The following is a 20,260-nucleotide window of genomic DNA, read 5'->3' as shown; positions in this document are numbered from 1 at the left end:
GGCGCTCTTTGCGACGGCGGTTGATTCTGGCCCTTTTTTCTGTTGACTTTGCTGATTTCGTGGGCGCAGCGTTTGTAACCGCGCGTTCACTAAAAAATCCACCTCCTCACCTAGATCCAAAACCATGGGGGGTTCTCCTTCTTCATAACTCGTTGTTAAGGCCTCATCGTCCGAATAAATGCTACTTCTGTTACTGCTTGTAGAGTTGGAGTCGCTATTTGTTTGTGCATCTGCCTGCACATCCGTGCGTGAGCCATCAGCGGTCACTTCTACCCTCGTTGATGATTTCGCAGGGGATGACTTTTGGCTCATTTTTAGGCGTTTTGCATTTTCAAATTTACGAGCAAAAGTGTAAATCTTCCCATGCTCGTAGTCATCTTTATCACGCGCAAATTTCCACGCTTTGCGCGCTTTTATTTTTTCCTCGTGTTTATTCACTTTATCTTGAATTCCTTATATATATATATATATATAAAGCGTATATCCCACAGCACTTTCACGTCCCCATGAGGCATTACACTAGCTTTGTGGGAGATGTAGTTCCGCCACACGGGACTGCACCTGAAAGCTGATCTACACCTGGTGGGAGGAGCTAGGTGACTATCTACAACAGCGTGATTGGACAATGCCTCGCAGCACAAGGAGTAGTTGGAGAGGGGCGCTGAGGAAGGCAGCAATTGCCGAAATGCATTCGCCCGAGTCTGTCGTGTATTAAAGTGCTCCTGAAAGTCTCTCTTCTGGGATACCTCTCTTTTCTTGTGGAAGGGGAATGTTGCAGACATTGTGCGCTAAGCCAGAGCGCAGGTACGTAATCCCCCGCTGCTGAAAGTGGTTTGGATTTACTGGCCAGCTCGTTGGAGCATTTCCTGTTACATTGCGTGAGCAATGAAGTCCAGCACCCACCAGGACGCTTGGTGACACAACGCGGTCAGAGGGTATTTTATCCTCTCATGGGTGACCGGGATTCCTGTGCCAACCCCCGCGAAGGAAACCAGGCGGAGAGGTTGCGGCGTGTAAAGAAGGGGGACTCGAGGGGGCACTGAACTGCACTTTGGCCTCACCTCCCAATGAACTCTGAAGGCTGCGCTCATCACGGAATCCGGCTCCAAAGCGTATATCCCACAGCACTTTTACGTCCCCACGAGGCATTACACTAGCTTTGTGGGAGATGTAGTTCCGCCACAAGGGACTGCACCTGAAAGCTGATCTACACCTGGTGGGAGGAGCTAGGTGACTATCTACAACAGCGTGATTGGACAATGCCTCGCAGCACAAGGAGTAGTTGGAGAGGGGCGCTGAGGAAGGCAGCAATTGCCGAAATGCATCCGCCCGAGTCTGTCGTGTATTAAAGTGCTCCTGAAAGTCTCTCTTCTGGAATACGTCTCTTTTCTTGTGGAAGGGGAATGTTGCAGACATTGTGCGCTGAGCCAGAGCACAGGTACGTAATCCCCCGCTGCTGAAAGTGGTTTGGACTTACTGGCCAGCTCGTTGGAGCATTTCCTGTTACATTGCGTCAGCAATGAAGTCCAGCACCCACCAGGACGCTTGGTGACACAACGCGGTCAGAGGGTATTTTATCCTCTCATGGGTGACCGGGATTCCTGTGCCAACCCCCGCGAAGGAAACCAGGCGGAGAGGTTGCGGCGTGTAAAGAAGGGGGACTCGAGGGGGCACTGAACTGCACTTTGGCCTCACCTCCCAATGAACTCTGAAGGCTGCGCTCATCACTGAATCCGGCTCCAAAGCGTATATCCCACAGCACTTTTACGTCCCCACAAGGCATTACACTAGCTTTGTGGGAGATGTAGTTCCGCCACACGGGACTGCACCTGAAAGCTGATCTACACCTGGTGGGAGGAGCTAGGTGACTATCTACAACAGCGTAATTGGACAATGCCTCGCAGCACAAGGAGTAGTTGGAGAGGGGCGCTGAGGAAGGCAGCAATTGCCGAAATGCATCCGCCCAAGTCTGTCGTGTATTAAAGTGCTCCTGAAAGTCTCTCTTCTGGGATACGTCTCTTTTCTTGTGGAAGGGGAATGTTGCAGACATTGAGCGCTAAGCCAGAGCACAGGTTCGTAATCCCCCGCTGCTGAAAGTGGTTTGGACTTACTGGCCAGCTCGTTGGAGCATTTCCTGTTACATTGCGTGAGCAATGAAGTCCAGCACCCACCAGGACACTTGGTGACACAACGCGGTCAGAGGGTATTTTATCCTCTCATGGGTGACCAGGATTCCTGTGCCAACCCCCGCGAAGGAAACCAGGCGGAGAGGTTGCGGCGTGTAAAGAAGGGGGACTCGAGGGGGCACTGAACTGCACTTTGGCCTCACCTCCCAATGAACTCTGAAGGCTGCGCTCATCACTGAATCCGGCTCCAAAGCGTATATCCCACAGCACTTTTACCTCCCCACGAGGCATTACACTAGCTTTGTGGGAGATGTAGTTCCGCCACACGGGACTGCACCTGAAAGCTGATCTACACCTGGTGGGAGGAGCTAGGTGACTATCTACAACAGCGTAATTGGACAATGCCTCGCAGCACAAGGAGTAGTTGGAGAGGGGCGCTGAGGAAGGCAGCAATTGCCGAAATGCATCCGCCCAAGTCTGTCGTGTATTAAAGTGCTCCTGAAAGTCTCTCTTCTGGGATACGTCTCTTTTCTTGTGGAAGGGGAATGTTGCAGACATTGTGCGCTAAGCCAGAGCACAGGTACGTAATCCCCCACTGCTGAAAGTGGTTTGGATTTACTGGCAAGCTCGTTGGAGCATTTCCTGTTACATTGCGTGAGCAATGAAGTCCAGCACCCACCAGGACGCTTGGTGACACAACGCGGTCAGAGGGTATTTTATCCTCTCATGGGTGACCGGGATTCCTGTGCCAACCCCCGCGAAGGAAACCAGGCGGAGAGGTTGTGGCGTGTAAAGAAGGGGGACTTGAGGGGGCACTGAACTGCACTTTGGCCTCACCTCTAAGCATGAGCGAATTTTGCGGATCTCGCGTTCGCGAATTTTGCAGATTTGCGGATTCGCAATCCGCAAAATCCGCGAATTCCCGCGAATTTGCGGATTTTTTTTTTTGTGTTCGCCCGTGTTTCTGCCAGTTCGCGAGGGTTTTGTACACTTTCGCAAATTGCGAACTTACCTGTCGGGTCGCAAGTTTCGCGAACTTGTTGTTTCTACGTGTCCAGCCTGTTTGGGACACTCTTCTTCATCACTGCCACTCTCTGTCACCACTGCCACTCTCTGACTACTCATGCCACCCTCTGGCCCACCCATGCCACCCTCTGTTTCATCACCACACCCTCTGGTTGTCCAGTGTACATTATTTTCGGCAAAGCAAAGCACACCTTCCCTGCCTCAAGTGACCTGAATTAATTTGGGGCTGATTAATGTGTCACAGAATATTTTTTTAGCTGGCACCTGCTTCCTTAGTGCGCCCTGATTAGTGATCTTTTGCACTTGCTAAGTGCTTTTATTGTTGCAAAATTAGTTACAACACCTGCCCTGCCCCAACTGACAATAATGAATTAGGGGCTGATTAATGGATTTTAACTTCCAGCCTGGCTCCTGCTTGTCTCCCTTAGCTGTAATTCAGGACCTTTGTGGCATATGTGTAACTATTCTGAGGTTCAGAGCAGGGTCACATAATAGTTTCAACTGGCAACTGAACTCTGGAGGGGCCCCTCAGGAAGCACTACAGGAAATGGCTACTAATGATGAGCCTGAACTTTTGAACCTGGTAAGTAGTTACTTTCAGTTTTGCTAAAATCGTATTTCTGCAATTTTGCACTTATTCGCGGGGCGCGAACTCACGCGAACTCACGCGAACAGTGCGAGCAGTGCGAGCAAAATCCGCTGCTTGCGGATTTGCGGATTTTGCGGAAGATTCGCAAATCTCGCGGATTGCGGATTTCCCGAAAATCCGCAAAATCCGCGAGCGGAACGGATTTTCCGCCCATGCCTACTCACCTCCCAATGAACTCTGAAGGCTGCGCTCATCACGGAATCCGGCTCCAAAGCGTATATCCCACAGCACTTTCACGTCCCCACGAGGCATTACACTAGCTTTGTGGGAGATGTAGTTCCGCCACACGGGACTGCACCTGAAAGCTGATCTACACCTGGTGGGAGGAGCTAGGTGACTATCTACAACAGCGTGATTGGACAATGCCTCGCAGCACAAGGAGTAGTTGGAGAGGGGCGCTGAGGAAGGCAGCAATTGCCGAAATGCATCCGCCCGAGTCTGTCGTGTATTAAAGTGCTCCTGAAAGTCTCTCTTCTGGGATACGTCTCTTTTCTTGTGGAAGGGGAATGTTGCATATATATATATATATATATATATATATATATATATATATATATATATATATATATATATATATATATATTACCTACTGGCAGTCGCCAGTAGGTATATATAGTTAGGATTTTTTTGAATAGGGATTTCTGAAAGTTCTATGTTGAATAACTTTGGCGTTGATGGACGGAATTGGCTGAAATTTTCAGGAAAATGGCACATTTTGTCTACGACCGTCCCCTGAAAGTTTGGGGGGTTTCGTCAAGTGGGGGCCGAGAAAAAGGACTGTCCCAAAACGTGTTTTTTAACATTGAGTTTTCCATAGGGTGGTTGGACTCACTTTTAGCTCGAACGGCTGAATGGATTTCCACGAAACTTGGCAAAATTGTAGGGACTGTTTGCCCGATGTGCCTTTGCTAGGTCTCAAGATATGTGCTCCAGTGGATTTTGTGTAATTTAAGTTAAAAAAAATATATATATCTGTAAGCGCGCTCCGGTGAGCTTTCCGGTGCGTGCACCTGGCGTAACGGAACTCACGAGGAGAAGCGGATTGGCTCTCCGGTGACTGTCAACATTCTAAACAGTCCGGAGCGGCCGCTATCTTGTCTCTCGGTAGGAAAGAGAGACAAGAGGTGGCAAAAACGAAGGGGCAAATAACCGAAAGGGGGCAGGGTAGACCCCCCTGCTCCCCTAGGTTTGCTGTGGGGGCCATAAACGGGCCCCGTGGGGCAAAAAAAAAAGTTTCGATTTTCGCGGGGGGAGCGCCCAGTGCGCGCACCGGGTAGCGCACCGGGGAGCGCAAGAGAAATAGTAAAATAATATTTTAGAGTGCTTTGAGGTAGGGTAGCTCTGAATAGAGCTGTTGTGTTGTGTGGGTGATTTAAATTCATGTACACTGTCTCCTCTGTAGATATCTTGCATGTTCTAATATGGAATCCATAACATAGTCTGTCATGAAAGTAGAAACAGATCCTTTGAGCACTCCCTGAGCACATAGTAATATAACAATGTTGTACTCTTTACCATTAGTCTGACTTTTTTTTATAATTGCTCTACTATTATATCCTAAATTTGGAAAAAAAATGAAAAAGGTCTCAAACAATTTTTAATTTATAAATACAATTTTATTGATATTAATTTTAATAATCTTTGGAAATTTCAAGTATTATTTCATCTGGAATTTCATGATCTTTATTTTCATAAATTGTCTCTTGTTTTTCATAATTGTCCATAAATTCCAACAGTTGTTCGTCCACTGTCACATTAAAAAAATCGTCAATATTGTCTTGTATTTTTGATTGTACTTTGGGTTCCTGTGCTTCTTTATCCATAATTGCTGTTAAGGTAGAATAAAAAGAGAGAGAGAAATAGAGTTTAAGTAAGAAACTTCAACATTTTTACTTTTAACTTAACGTGTACAACATAGTTCTGAGTTTTTAAGAGTGAATTTATGTTTGGGCAGTGTATTGTACAAGGCAGGAAGTAGAAATATAAAGTACTGCATGTGATGAAGTCTAACTCAATCCATGAATACAACAGAGAAGCCTAACTCAATCCATACCTATAACTGAGGGACAGTTAATATCTAACAGAAAACGTTTTTATAAAAATAACTTTAGGTGCACAACATATTTCTCCTTAGAAACTATTAACTTACCTTTGGAAAAGTGTCTTAGGTTTCTCAGGAAATGCTCTGTAAATGTGCCTCAGGGAGTACCAGTCAAAATGGCTGTCTTTCCCTCTTATTTTTCATATATATTCATGTACCAAACCAATCAAATGTCAGCACATAAAAATACAACTTGAAAGTAATGTTATCATTGGTTGAAAATGTCAACTCTTTTTAATGTGTTTTTGCCATGTAATTTACCTCAGGATATTTAGACAGGGCTACAGCCTGAATGGCTCGATGGAATTCCTTCAAATTTGGGAAAATGGTAGGGACTTTTATGTAGTAGGGACTATTTCAAATTTGTTGAAAGTGTCTGCAGTGCTTTTTTTGTAAATTAACTTCCCACATTTTTTTTGCCGTTGCGCGCCCTGTGCGCACACCGGTAAGTGCACCGACAGCGTAACGGAAGTCCGCCATTTCGTGTTTCGTTCGAATTTAGACACAAGATGGAGGACAAACAACGATGGGCACGGTTGACATCCCCTGACCCCCTAGGTTTTCTGAGGGTGGCTGTGGAGGCCCATATATGTAAAAAAAAATATATATATTTTTTTTAATTTTCGAGCGGTTAGCATGGTGAGAAGAGGTTCTGCTGCAGTCAGATGAAGTGTGGGAATGAAATGGCAGTTGGAACAGTAGGAGTTTGCAAAGAAAAAAACTGTTGAGTTTCAGTGCTATTGATTCACTAGCAGTGATTGGTGGATTTCGATTGCTGAAAACTGAAAGTTAGGGTGCATGGCTGTGTTCTTTGAAAGATGTAATTTGAATGGTTAAGAAAAAATCATTTTAAGAAACATTGCACTGGATTAGCAGGTGTACTGAGAGGTCAGAGTTCAGTTGAAACATTGTAGTATGAACTTGTAAACATGAGAGGTCAGTCAGGAGGGAGTTGCTATGGAAAAAAGACAGAAAGGGCAGAGGGGGGAAGGGTGTTGATTTGAAAAAAGTGAGGGAAGAGTTTTGATTGGGTGACAAGAGGGATATGTGTGTAGAATTACAGCATTTCTGTGCCATTGTTGGTTGCAGGCTCTGAAGTGCATTCCTTTTGCTCTGCATAAGAAAAATTGGTGTGTTTGAGAGACTGTTTTCAAACTACAAAAGCATTTGTAAAGGTGAGAAAAGATTCATTTATTTTAGATGGAGACTAGTATGGTTTATTGAGAAAATTAGGAAGCAGGTTGTGTTTTTTAAATGTTGCTTTGTGTCAAGTTTTTTCATAATGCTTAACAAAAAGACTTTGCTTCTTTGAGAAGTTGTATTTTGGGAAAATATGAAATATTAGTGCTGACAGGGTGTGCTTCTACATAGTAGCAGTGCTGTGTTTTTAAATTATATTGTGAAAATCGTTTTTTAAGAAAAGGAAAGCATTAAGCATTTTTGAGAAGGAATAATTAGTGTTTGCTTCTTAAAATGGATATATTTGAACCATACACAGACTTGAAAGACAAGAACTTAATTTTAAAATTTAGAAGCAGAATGCCTTTTTAAAAAGTTGCTTTCTGTCAAGTTTTAATGAAATGTATAATGAAAAGAATTTGCTGCTTTGAAAAATTGTATTCTGTAAAATTGAGAAGTTTCTGTAGTGTCTTGTAGTGCTTGTACATAGGACCTGTGCTGTGTTTTTAAAATATGATGTGTAATGTGATTTTGAGGAAAAGGAATGCTTTTTATAATTTTGAGAAGGAAAAAATGGTGTCTGCTTCTTTAAATAAATACATTTCAATCTTTGACAATCAAGTCTTTAGTGTTACCTCAGATTAGGGAGTTGATTGTGTTTCTTTAATGTTGGTTTGTGTCCACTATTTTGATAATGCTTGGTAACAACATTTGCTAGATAGAGGATTTTTTGGGTGGTGAAATAGTGAGGTTTCAGTAGCAAAATGAAATGCTTGTACATAGGACCTTTGGTCTTGTTTAAAACTTTACTTTTAAAAACAATTTTGGGGTAAATGAATGGCTTGTAAAATTCTGAGAAGGAATACATAAGGTTTCTCTTTTATGAGGATCCACACCACTTTTACGCCGCTGGTGCGTCACTTTTTGTGACGCACCAGTGGCGTGAAACTTGTGCCTTGTTGCGCCATATTTACAAAGTGACGCCTCTAGGTAGATGCATTACTTTGAAAACCCCTGTTGGTTTGTGCCTACTATTTTGATAATGCTTGGTAACAACATTTGCTAGATAGAGGAATTTTTTTGTAGGTGAAATAGTGAGGTTTCAGTAGCGAAATGAAGTGACGCCTCTAGGTAGATGCATTACTTTGTAAACCCCTGCACCACATTATACCTACACCAGATATAATGTATGCAAGAAGGCGTTTTGATGCAAAATTGGGTTGTAGAAGTGCCGCAGACAAATCTATGAGAAAGGATACATTGCTGGAATTGCGTCACTTTTGTGACACTCTCCAGCAATGCGTCACTTTTGCACCATACAGATATGTCAGAAATTATGATTTATGAGTAACGCCTTGCGCAATGATGTGTCACACTGTAAATATGATGCATCATTGGTGTAGCAAGGAGGGCACAGTGAAAAGTGACGCATAGCTGTCTTCTCGCAGCGATGCGTCACTTTTCATAAATGAGGCCCATAGTGTCTGTATGTATAAATAAATATGTTTGCTTATTTTACAATCAGATCACCTGTTTTCTGTATTACCTTAGATTAGTAAGCAGATTGTGCAGATGAGGTTTAGGCCTGTTCAGGGAAACAGAAGAGGTGAGGCCTGAGTCCAAGAGTGTAGTGTACAGGACTCACCTCCTCTGTACTCCTACACGGTAGTTACCTTTTCTGCACCCTTTAACGTACATAAATTATATTTGCAACTTTGAGCAGGCCAAACCTCTTCCAAACCTCAGGATAGGCTTCATTTCATCTGCAACCTCTTATCGTCAGTGTAAAGTGTATACATTTAGCACTGTCTAGGGGGCATGGAGCAGCTGAGGCTTGTGTAAGTGTCAGAGGAGGTGAGTTATGTCCATTGCACTGTTGCATACAGCCCTCACCTTCTGTGTACACTTGGATATGCTTGACCTCATCTGCACAATGTGATTCCTAATCTGAGGAAACAGAGGTGATGTGATTGTGAAATGAGCAAAAATATTTGCACATTTTACATTTATATCACCTGTGTTTCATTACACTAGGAATCACATTGTGTAAATGAGGTTTAGGCCTGTCTAGGGAAACAGAGGAGGTGAGGCCTGCGTCCAAGAGTGCAGTGGACAGGACTCACCTCCTCTGTACTCCTACACAGTACTTACCTTTTCTGTACCCTTGAACATACATAAATTATATATGCAACTTTGAGCAGGCCCAATCTCTTCTAAACCTCAGGATAGGCCTCACTTTATCTGCAACCTGATACCGTCAGTTTAAACTGTATATATTTAGGACTGTGTAGGGGGCATTGAGGAGCTGAGGCTTGTGTAAGTGTCAGAGGAGTTGAGGTATGTCCATTGCACTGTTGCATACAGCCCTCACCTTCTGTGTACACTTGGATATGCTTGACCTCATCTGCACAATGTGATTCCTAATCTGAGGAAACAGAGGTGATGTGATTGTGAAATGAGCAAAAATATTTGCACATTTTACAATTATATCACCTGTGTTTCATTACACTAGGAATCACATTGTGTAAATGAGGTTTAGGCCTGTCTAGGGAAACAGAGGAGGTGAGGCCTGCGTCCAAGAGTGCAGTGGACAGGACTCACCTCCTCTGTACTTCTACACAGTACTTACCTTTTCGGTATGCTTGAACACACAGACATTTTATATGCAACTTTGAGCAGGCCCAACCTCTTCTAAACCTCAGGATAGGCCTCACTGTATCTGCAACCTGATACCGTCAGTTTAAACTGTATACATTTAGGACTGTCTAGTAGGCTTGGAGTAGCTGAGGCTTGTGTAAGTGTCAGTGGAGGTGAGTTATGTCCATTGCACTGTTGCATACAGTCCTCACCTTCTGTGTACTCTTGGATATGCTTGACTTCATCTGCACAATGTGATTCCTAATCTGAGGAAACACAGGTGATGTGATTGTGAAATGAGCAAAAATATTTGCACGTTTTACAATTATATCACCTGTGTTTCCTTAGATTAGGATTCACATTGTGCAAATGAGGTTTAGGCCTGTCCAGGGAAACAGAGGAGGTGAGGCCTGCGTCCAAGAGTGCAGTGGACATGACTCACTTCCTCTGTAGGCCTGGACATGTATTATCTCCTCTGTACTCCTCAACAAGCCTAAATCTCATCTGCAAACCTGAGCAGGCCTCACCTTATCCAAACCTCTGGATAGGCCTCACCTTATCTGCATCTTGTACCAATCAATTATAATCTTTACGTTTAAGAATGAGCAGGGGACACGGAGTAGGTGAGGCTTGTCCAAGGGTAAGAAGAGATGAATCCTGTCCACTGAAGTCTTGGACATAGGTCTCACCTCCTCAGCACCCCTGGACATGGCTAAACATTATCTGCGCAATGTTACTCTTCTAAAACAATTTTACAATTTTTCTCTCTGTGATCTGTGTCTTACTCTGCAACATCTCATTGTTGTTCTCGTTCTTCAAATAGAACAATAACATCTAAAATGTCTGATGTGGATCAATCTCTTGACCTCGTCATTGAAATTGTGATAGAGACATCTGTGGAAGTAGATCCCCTGGTTGATTTTTATCCACTAGAAGAAGAAGAGTTTCATGAAGATGCAGATTTATCTGAGCTGTACGACATATCATGGAACTCGGACCTTACAGAACCTATAGAACTTTAAAAACTATTAAAATGGACTTGAAAGTTACTGGAAACACAGAGTAACAATATTTGACGTTGAATTAAAATGTCTTCAAACTTTTCAAAATCACACTGTGTGAAGTGTCTTTAATATGATAGTGAAATAGGGTATCAAAATAGTTGAAATTAACATTTAAGAGAGCACAGGTCATATGTAGAAGCATTCCACTCCACTGCTACTATTTGTGTGCTTATAATTTGTCTATGATGTTACATTAACATAGGTAGAATTGCCAACTAGTGTGTTAATTGTTTGCCTATTGTTATTGGTTTACTGTTTGGTAATAGTGGTTAATAACATTTATTTTTAAATTTACCACAGATTCAACTCACGATCTTTTGAAAATTCAAAAATGCCCTCAAGGCAGAGGAGAAGAAAAGAAGCTAAGCGACTTACAGCCCACCTTGGAAAATCATTGCAGCAGTCCTCTACAATAAAAACTTGTCAAGTCACAAAAAAAGCTCCTGGTAAGACAACAAATTCTTTTTTAAGAAATAATTGTAGAAGAAAAAGTATTCCTACAGAAAACGTTTTAGTCCAGAAGAAAAGAGCCAATTTAAACGGGAAGGAAAGGCCCCTCAAAAATGTTACTGCTAGAGCAGGAGATAACTCTGTGCATGGCAGTAGAAGGCAAAATCAGTTTAGGGACATTCGTAGACGAATGTTCTGCAACAGGATAATTGTCAATTTGTTAAAAAATGTTAAGAAAGGTCAACAGAAAGTGGCTTTTTATAAGAAAAAGAAAAATGTAGAGAAAATTATTGATCAGGCTTTTGAAATCAAGCGAAAGTTATTTATTTTGGTAATCAACAGAATTAGGAAACTAAACAAGGCAATTTATGATTTCAAATCAAATAGTAGATGGAAGAGAATAGTTAATCGTACTAATTTTTGTGAATTTTTTTCAGGAGAATGGATGCATAGTTCAAGTTGTGAGGCATTTTTTAATGAGGAGAGTTACTTCCAGGACAATGATTTGGTGCATGCAGTTGACACCAGTGGTCGAGCATATGAGGTGAAAGACAGTTGTCCGGTTGAAAAAGAAAAACTTGTGTCTACAGAGGCAGAAGAGGTGTTAGCTGATGAAGTTTTAGGGAGACGTCCTAAGGGTCCAGTGTACACCTGGAAGTGTAGTAGTATTTGCAGTGTGCGACAGGATTCCATCAATTTGCTTTGTGATTTTGTACGGACATACAATAAGAAAAGTTTAAAACAGAAAATGAAGTTGTTGCAAGAATTAGATCCTTGCAGAGTGAGAGAAGTGACAGGATTGCATGGTCATTCACTGGCTTGTCTTTCCAGGAGAGTATGCCAGAGTGTTTTTCATCATTTCAGGATGCTAGCAGTGCATCATAATAAAGTGAGGAAATTAGTGAGAATGTTGTATTATGCTAAGAGTCCAGCAATTATGCTTAAACAAATAAGCAGTGCTCTTTTGCATGGTTTTGAAGTAGATGTGAAGAACATTTGTGAAGAAATTGAGTTTTGTTACTTTGCTAGTAAAGAGGACAATGTTGAAATTGACGCAGTAGAAGAAGGTAATGTGGAAGAGAGTGTACAGATTTGCAGTACAGATACGTTTCACAAGGAAATTTCCACGTTTAAGGTGAAATCAAGTGAGAGGCCTAATTTCACTTGTGTGTGTTGTCGACGGACTTATTATAAGAATCAGACTAAGTTAGTGGATTTATATGCAAAAAGCAAAATGGAAAACAATAGTGAATGGAAGGATTTTGCAACTTACTTGATGGTAGAAAATTCTTTTGATTTGGGATCGGATCAACGTATGTGTACTTATTGTTTTAACAAATTAAATCAAAACCGGATGCCTGCTAGAGCGGTTCATAATAATCTGGAGTTGGTTGACATTCCTTCTGAACTGAAAAATTTAAATACTTATGAATCTATTTTGATTCAAAGTGTCCATCCTTTTCAGGCTATTGTTTGAATGGAGCCTAAGACAGGGAAATTGCCTCCTTCAGATTTACAGAGAGGATTAAAGGGAAGAGTTGTTTATTTGCCTCTAGATTTGAAGAAAAATATTGATACAATTGGTTTAGAGAAAGTGGAAGAGGAACCTCTGGTTATCCTAGGTAATGGGGTTCCAACAAAGAGTAAGAAAATCTGGCAAGATTTAGTGGATGTTAGGAAACTCAAAAAGGCAACGTTGTATTTGATGAAAAACAATGAGTACTACAAGAATGTATGTCTTGCAGAAGAGGAACTAAGTGAAGATGAGGACAGCGATTTGTGTGCTGGACAAATTGAGAAAGTTGATGCCTCTAAAAATGAAGAAATATATGAACATTATAGTGTTCATCCTTTGCATTCCAAAGAAGTCATGGGGAATGCTATTGAGTTGTTTCAAATGAAACAAGACAAAGGGAGTCCCATTAGTGTTTGGGAGGAAGGTTTGGAAGCTCGGTGTTTTCCACAGCTATTTCCAACAGGTCGAGGAGGACGATATGATGAGCGACCTGATCAAATTCCTGCTTCTGAATACCGGACTTTACGATTGTATGCAGAAGATCCTAGGTTTCGTCAATGCATTCACTAATTGTTTCATCTGCTGTATGAAAGTGATCTGTCTGGACTGTCTTATGCAGTGAACCACATTCTGAAAAGTGGTGTACAGCTGCAAAATATCTCGGCAAGGGAGTTTATGGACAAAGTCAATGTGCAAGACAGTATTTTGGATTCTCACCTGATTAATCTCATGGCATGTCAGCGTGGTACTAATGAGTATTGGTACCGTCGTCATGGTGACTTAAAATGTATGCTGAGGAACTTAGGAACTCCCACATGGTTCCTCACTCTCAGCTGTGCCGAGTATGGCTGGGAAGACTTACTTGAATTTCTGCGAGAGGCAAATGGAAACATTGAAAATATTGAATTCAAGACACCTGGAGGACTGTGCTCTTTGGATCCAGTCAATGTATGCAGGTACTTCAATCATAGATTTGAAGCTATGATGTCTTTCATTACGAACAAGAAAAATCCACCTCTTGGAGAGGTGTTGGATTTCTTCTGGAGAAAGGAGTATCAAGCAAGAGGTGCTCCTCATATACATATGCTGCTATGGATCAAAGATGCACCCAAATTTGGAACAGATCCAGATGACTTAGTGATGAGTTTTGTAGAACAGTATTCCACATGTGCTGTTCCAAAGACAAATGAAGACAAAAGTTTAAGAGAACAAGTTTTACCATCGTTGTGGAAAGTACTGTCGTCGAAAATTCAGAAACAAGGAAAAATTCTACACAAAATGTCGTTTTGGGTTTCCACGATCAGTGATATCTAAAGGAAGAGTCAACAATTTGATGTCTTCACTGTGACATAATGTGACGAGGAAATCACTTAAAAATACATACAATTTAAAAAGAAACGAAGAGTCGAAGTACATCAACGACTACAACCCATTGATTTTGTCCATGTGGAATGCTAACATGGATATACAGTTTGTGGCTGACAACTGTATGGCTGTGGCTCGATATGTGACGTCTTACATCACAAAAAAAGAAAAGACAGAACTGATTGGAGGTGGGTTCACGCCCGCCCGAAGAAGGATAAAAGGAGCAACAAGCCAAGGAAGCATCCTCTTGTTCCTGTGCTCTGAAGCTGCACCTCCCCGTTGCACGTGAGCTCGAGACGGAACGAAGAGCCATTTTTGAGAATTAACCGTGTGTTTCTTCTTTCAGTGAGTTCGGAGCTTCCTGCCTAGGATCTTTTGAGGAGTATACCCGGACGATGCCTAGCAAGAAGGTCGGAAAGAGGATCGGGACCGATCAGATGCTTCGTATGCTGATGAAAGACATGGCGGATATGAAAAAGCAGATGGCGGTAATGAATGGTGTGGGGGGGCCTAAGAGAGTCATCGGCCCAGCATTGCCGGGAGTGGTCCCTAGCTGGAGAGGTAGAAGGACCAAGAAGGGAGCGTCGGGGGGGAGGCCCCGGTTCCCGAAGCACCTCCCGCGCCCCGGTCACCCCGATCGAGGCCCCGACTCCGGTCCCAGATGTGGGCCAACCGATCCCTGTGGTAGTCACTCCAGTGAACGGGGAGGATATGCCTCCTGAGCTGGCTGCCCAGTTGGGGGCATGGTTAGGCAAAGAGAACGAGGGGGCCACGGCTGAGGAAGCCAGGGCAATAATGAAGCAGTTGCGGCAATCGAAAGATGCTGCGAAGGCCCCGTCTCCTTTTGTTTCCCCGCAGGCTCCCGTGGAACAACCAGTATCGGGCGTTGGTTCGGCAGGAACTACGGTCACAGTGGCCGGTTCAGGTAAGCAGCCATTGCCGATTGCGGGGGAGGGATCGGTACCTTCAAGGAGGGAAAAAGTTGTTCAGCATATCCCGATTGAGGTAAAAGAAAGGATATGGGCTGATAAATACGTGAACATATTTTCCTTGTTGACCGGTCACTATGAGATTGAACATGTTAAAAATCAAAAGGAGTTTCTGCATCCTAGTGTATGGCGCGCCAAGATGGCCGCTTTCAGAGTTGAGGAATCGATCGACAATTGTGGCAGAGCGTTTGGAATGTTCATTGCAATTATGGGGGAACGTAGGCCCGAATTGTTGGTGGGGTTAGCCGTGTATCAGACACGTATCATGGAATTTTATGGAACATATGGTGGCAATCAATGGTTTTATTACGATAGCATATTTCGTAAGTCCAAGGAGCACGACTCATCCCTGACGTGGGATTGTTTCGACTCCATTTCCTGGCAGAGAATGGAGAAGTCAGGCACGGCGAAGTCGCCATCTTTAGGGAGGAATATGGTCGAGTCTTCCCGCCATTCATCTGGGGCGCCCTTTCGGGCAGGATCAAGCAATGATCAGCACACAAGGAATAATGGCAACTCAGGTAAAAAAGGGGTCTGCTGGAGCTTTAACAGAGGCAAATGTACTAGGCCGCAGGGAGCTTGCAGGTTTAGGCATGAATGTGCTGGGTGCGGGCAGTCCTCGCACCCCGAGACCATGTGCAGAGCCAAAAATGGTGATCCGGGAAGTAGAGGGGGCGCCAAACAGGTCTGAAATAGTCTGAGGGGCGCCTCTCCCTACCCTGATTGATATCATGGCAATGATTCCTTGGCTGAACGAATATCCGGATCATATCTCCGCTGGGGTGTTGCGAGATGGTTTTTCATATGGTTTCCGCATCCCGGCGGGGGATTTTCAGGGTAAAGCGCAATGTAGGAACCAACTGTCGGTTCTGCAGAATACGGCGGTGGTACAAGCAAAGATTGGGAAGGAGGTGACCCGAGGTCGGGTTGCCGGCCCATATGACATGCCACCTGTTGCTAATTTTGTTTGTTCGCCTCTGGGAGTGGTCCCCAAAAAGGACCCTGGGGAATTCAGGTTGATACATAATTTGTCAGCTCCAAGGGGTCTTTCGGTGAACGATGCGATTGACCCGGGAGTTTGTTCGATGCAGTACGCATCTTTTGATGAGGCTGTCGCCATGTTGAATCGCCTGGGGCCCGGAGCGCCAAATCGGACATTGAGTCAGTGTTCCGGTTGCTCCCGGTATACCCCGACGATCAGCGTCTCCTTTGTTTCATGTTTCAAGGACGCTACTACATGGATAAATGTATGCCAATGGGTTGCTCCATCTCTTGTGCGTATTTTGAAAAGTTCAGTAGCTTTTTGCAATGGGTGTTCACAAGAACAACAGGGTTTACACATGTTATGCATTATCTTGATGATTTTCTATTTCTGGGGGCAGCCGGGGACATAGAATGTGCACAGGCTTTGAATGAATTTTGTGATCTCATGACTCGCTTTGGTGTGCCATTGGCACCAGGTAAGACGGTGGGCCCGGCTACTTCGCTCGAGTTTCTTGGAATCGAGCTCGACTCCGAAGAGGGGTGCTTCCGTTTGCCTAACGAAAAGGTAACGAAGTTTAAGGCATCGCTTGAAACATGTATTAGTGAGACGAAGGTAAATTTGCATCAGTTGCAGCAGGCTGTGGGTCAGCTGAATTTTGCCCTTAGAGTAATACCGATGGCTCGCCCCTTTTCCCGCTCTATTGCTCAAGCCATGGTCGGCCTTAAGGAAGGGCACCACCGCACAAGGCTCTCGGCAGAGGTCCGGCAGGACATGCGGATATGGTTGGCATTCCTGGCGGATTTCAACGGTCGTGTCGTGTGGACCAAACCAGCGGTCTCCTCCGTGGAGCTGGGGTTGTGGACTGACTCGGCAGGGAGTGTGGGTTTTGGCGCCATCTTGGGTAATCATTGGTCAGCACGAACCTGGCCGACATGGTGGCACGAGAGTGGGCTGACAGGTAACATTGGGTTTCTCAAACTGTTCCCTATTCTAGTGGCCTTGAAAACATGGCCTGAGGAGTTTCGTGATCGCTCTGTGGTGTTCTGGTCTGACAATATGACCGTGGTTGAGTGTATCAATAGTCAGGCAGCACGCTGCAAATGGATCTTGAGATTGTTGAAGGAAATTGTCCTGCTGTGTATGAGACTAAACGTCCACTTTAGGGCAAGTCATGTGCCAGGGGTGTTAAATCAGGCAGCTGATGCGCTTTCTCGTTCCCATATGCAGGCCTTCTGGGGTTTTCTGCCCTCAGCGGACCCGGTGGCGGCACCATTTCCCGAAGCTCTCTGGTCTCTCGGTGCCCCGGACTACAAGACCTCGTGGGAGAGAGTCTAGCACCCAGGACAAGGAAGGCTTATGAAGGGGCGTTCCGTTCTTATTTGTCCTTTTTGGGTTCAGCTAGGGGGGAGCTTTGGGGCCAAGAAGAGTATGTCCTGAACTTTTTGTTATCATTACATCAGGCAGGCAAGTCAGTGGCTACGGCCAGTAGGCACCGGGCCGCCATTTCTTTCATGGCACGGGCCCATGGCATACAGGATCCCACGGCGTCTTTCTTGGTGCAGAAGGCGCTGCGTGGGTGGCAACGCCGTGAGGGTTGCAGAGTGGTCGAAAGACACCCGATAGGTCTTGAAAGGTTGGCCCTGTTACTGTCCGTACTCCCTGCGACATGTTCATCTCAATCAGAGACAGTGCTATTCCGGGCTTTTGCATTAGCATTCCATGGGGCTATGCGGGTAAGCGAGCTGGTAGCGAGGAACAAGCAGGATACGGGGGGAGGTCTGTGCCGTGAGCACATTCAAATTAAGGGGGAGACAATGGTAGTCTCATTTGCCAGGTCCAAGACCGATCAGAAAGCGATCGGGGACAGTGTAGTGGTTCAGCGGATTCCGGGATCTCCCATGTGCCCGGTAGCATGCGTTGAGGAGTATTTGGCGCAGAGGGTGGCATCATGGGGGGGAAGCTTGCTGAGGCACGCCGACGCCACCCCACTGACTAGGTTTCAGTTCCAGCGGGTGCTAACGATGGCAATCGCAGCGGCGGGCTTGAACCCGTGCGAGTTTAGGACCCATTCCTTCCGGATAGGGGCTGCTACAGAGGCTACAGCCAGGGGTCTGAGTGTGGAAAAAGTGAAGCAGTTGGGGCGTTGGTCCTCGAATTGTTATAAAAGGTATGTGCGGATGGACATGTTGTGAAGCCTATGTCTTGCACTCACGCTTCTTGTTTTTGTTTGGTTTACAGTGTCGCAAGCTTACGAGGCGGGGCGGACTGTGCAGTCGACCCGACACCTGGGAACCAGCGGTCAAAGATCACCGGCTGAGGAAAGAGTGGTGTGGGTCGTGGGCCACTCATACGTGAGGAGTGCCGCAGACGTATTCAAAGCAGGTGACATGATTCACATTGTTTTCGGTGATCTTCTGTAGCTGACACCAGTGAAAGGACAACCCGTGTTCAAACTGCTTAATCATGAAGATACCAGGAAGTGCCTAGGGAGCATTGGCAACGTTAATATATGGTTAAACTTCAATTATGCAGAGCTGCGTGAAAATATGCGTCAGGCGAAGGATGAAAAATATAAGAATATTCTACAAGATGTAAGAATTGGAAAAGTGACCGAGCATGGGAAAAAAGCTTTACATGCACGATTACTGTCAAATTTGTATCCAGAAGAAAACGTTCTGCCAGAGAATATTTTTCAGAAAATAACTGAGAAGAGATCTGGGATATGTTTGATGCCAACTCTGCAAGAATGTTTCATTTTCAACAACAAAATGTTGAATTTAGAAAAGCAAGAGATTGTGAAACTGGAAGCTAATTATAGAATAGAGCATACGGGAGCAACAATTATTCTGGATTCATTAGAGAAGACTATATCTAAAACTGCTGGTTTTGAAAAGACTCTGAATGTGTGCTTAAATTGCCGTATCATTTTGAGAAGGAATTTAAATGTTGAAAGAGGTCTGGTAAATGGATCAATGGGTAATATTGTTGATTTTGTGAATTACAGAAATAGAGATGGTATTGAATTTTTAAAAATTTAATTTGATAGCATTGAGCAAGTACAAGAAATTGGTCGCTGTTCTGCTAGATTTTTGCTAGTAAAAGATTTATATGTTCGCCGTAAACAGTTTCTTGTTTGCTTGGCATATGCGGTGACAATTCATAAATCGCAAGGTTTAAGTGTAGACAGTGCTTTGGTGAATATTGGCAGTTCTGTGTTCAAGGAGGGTATGGCATATGTGGCATTATCACGAGTCAGAACTTTATCTGGATTGTACTTGATTGAGTGTGATGAGACAAACATTTGTGCAGATCTAGATTGTGTTAAGGAATATAATAGGTTAAGAAGAGAGTATGCGTCACATTTGCCTCAATATCCTTTGTTTGAAAAGCGTGTGGTAGGCCGGAAATGAAGAAATGTGACCAATAGTAGAGAGGTTGTAGCAAAAAGACGAAAAGTAGATGAACCCGAAATTGTAAGCAGAAAGAAAATGGATTATGTTGAAAATGTTGTTAGTTTTCAATTTGAAAATAGTTCTGGTGTCAACTGCTATGCTAATGTAGTGGTTAATGTTGTCTTTTCTCTGCAAACTTTAAAAGAACAGATTGTGGTCAATTCGGATCAAAGATTTTGCTGTTTGTTGAATTCTGTGTTAGAGAAATGTAGCAGTGATAGAACAAAAATAGAAAGTGTGTCTGAAATTCGAAATGTCTTAGACAAATGTTCAGGTCAAATGCAATTTTCTCAAAATATTCAGCAGGATTGTCAGGAGTTTTTAATGTATATGCTTGATGTATTGCAAGATGAAGGTGTAGATGTAGATTATCTGTTTGGTCTTTCTTATCAATGGCAGCATGACTGCGAGAACTGTAGGTTATCAAGTACTACCAGTGTAGACTCAGAAAGATTTATATATTTAACTTTGCCAGACAGTAAATCAGTATCCTTTAATAAGCTGGTAAAAGCAGCCGATCAAAACATGGAGTGTAGCCAATGTAAGTCTACAATGCTGTCCACATTATTTATACAAAGGTATGGGCAGTATGTCATTTTAATGTTCCAACGATGTAGGCCTGATGGAACTAAATTGACAACTTTAATTAAAAATGTTGTGGCTTCACAGTTGTCGATATCAGGAAGGACTTTTGTAACTGCAGCAATTATATATCATGACA

Source organism: Lissotriton vulgaris, chromosome 5 (assembly GCF_964263255.1).
Source record: "Lissotriton vulgaris chromosome 5, aLisVul1.2, whole genome shotgun sequence".
In the NCBI taxonomy this organism is placed as follows: Eukaryota; Metazoa; Chordata; class Amphibia; order Caudata; family Salamandridae; genus Lissotriton; species Lissotriton vulgaris.
This window is presented reverse-complemented; position numbering follows the sequence as displayed.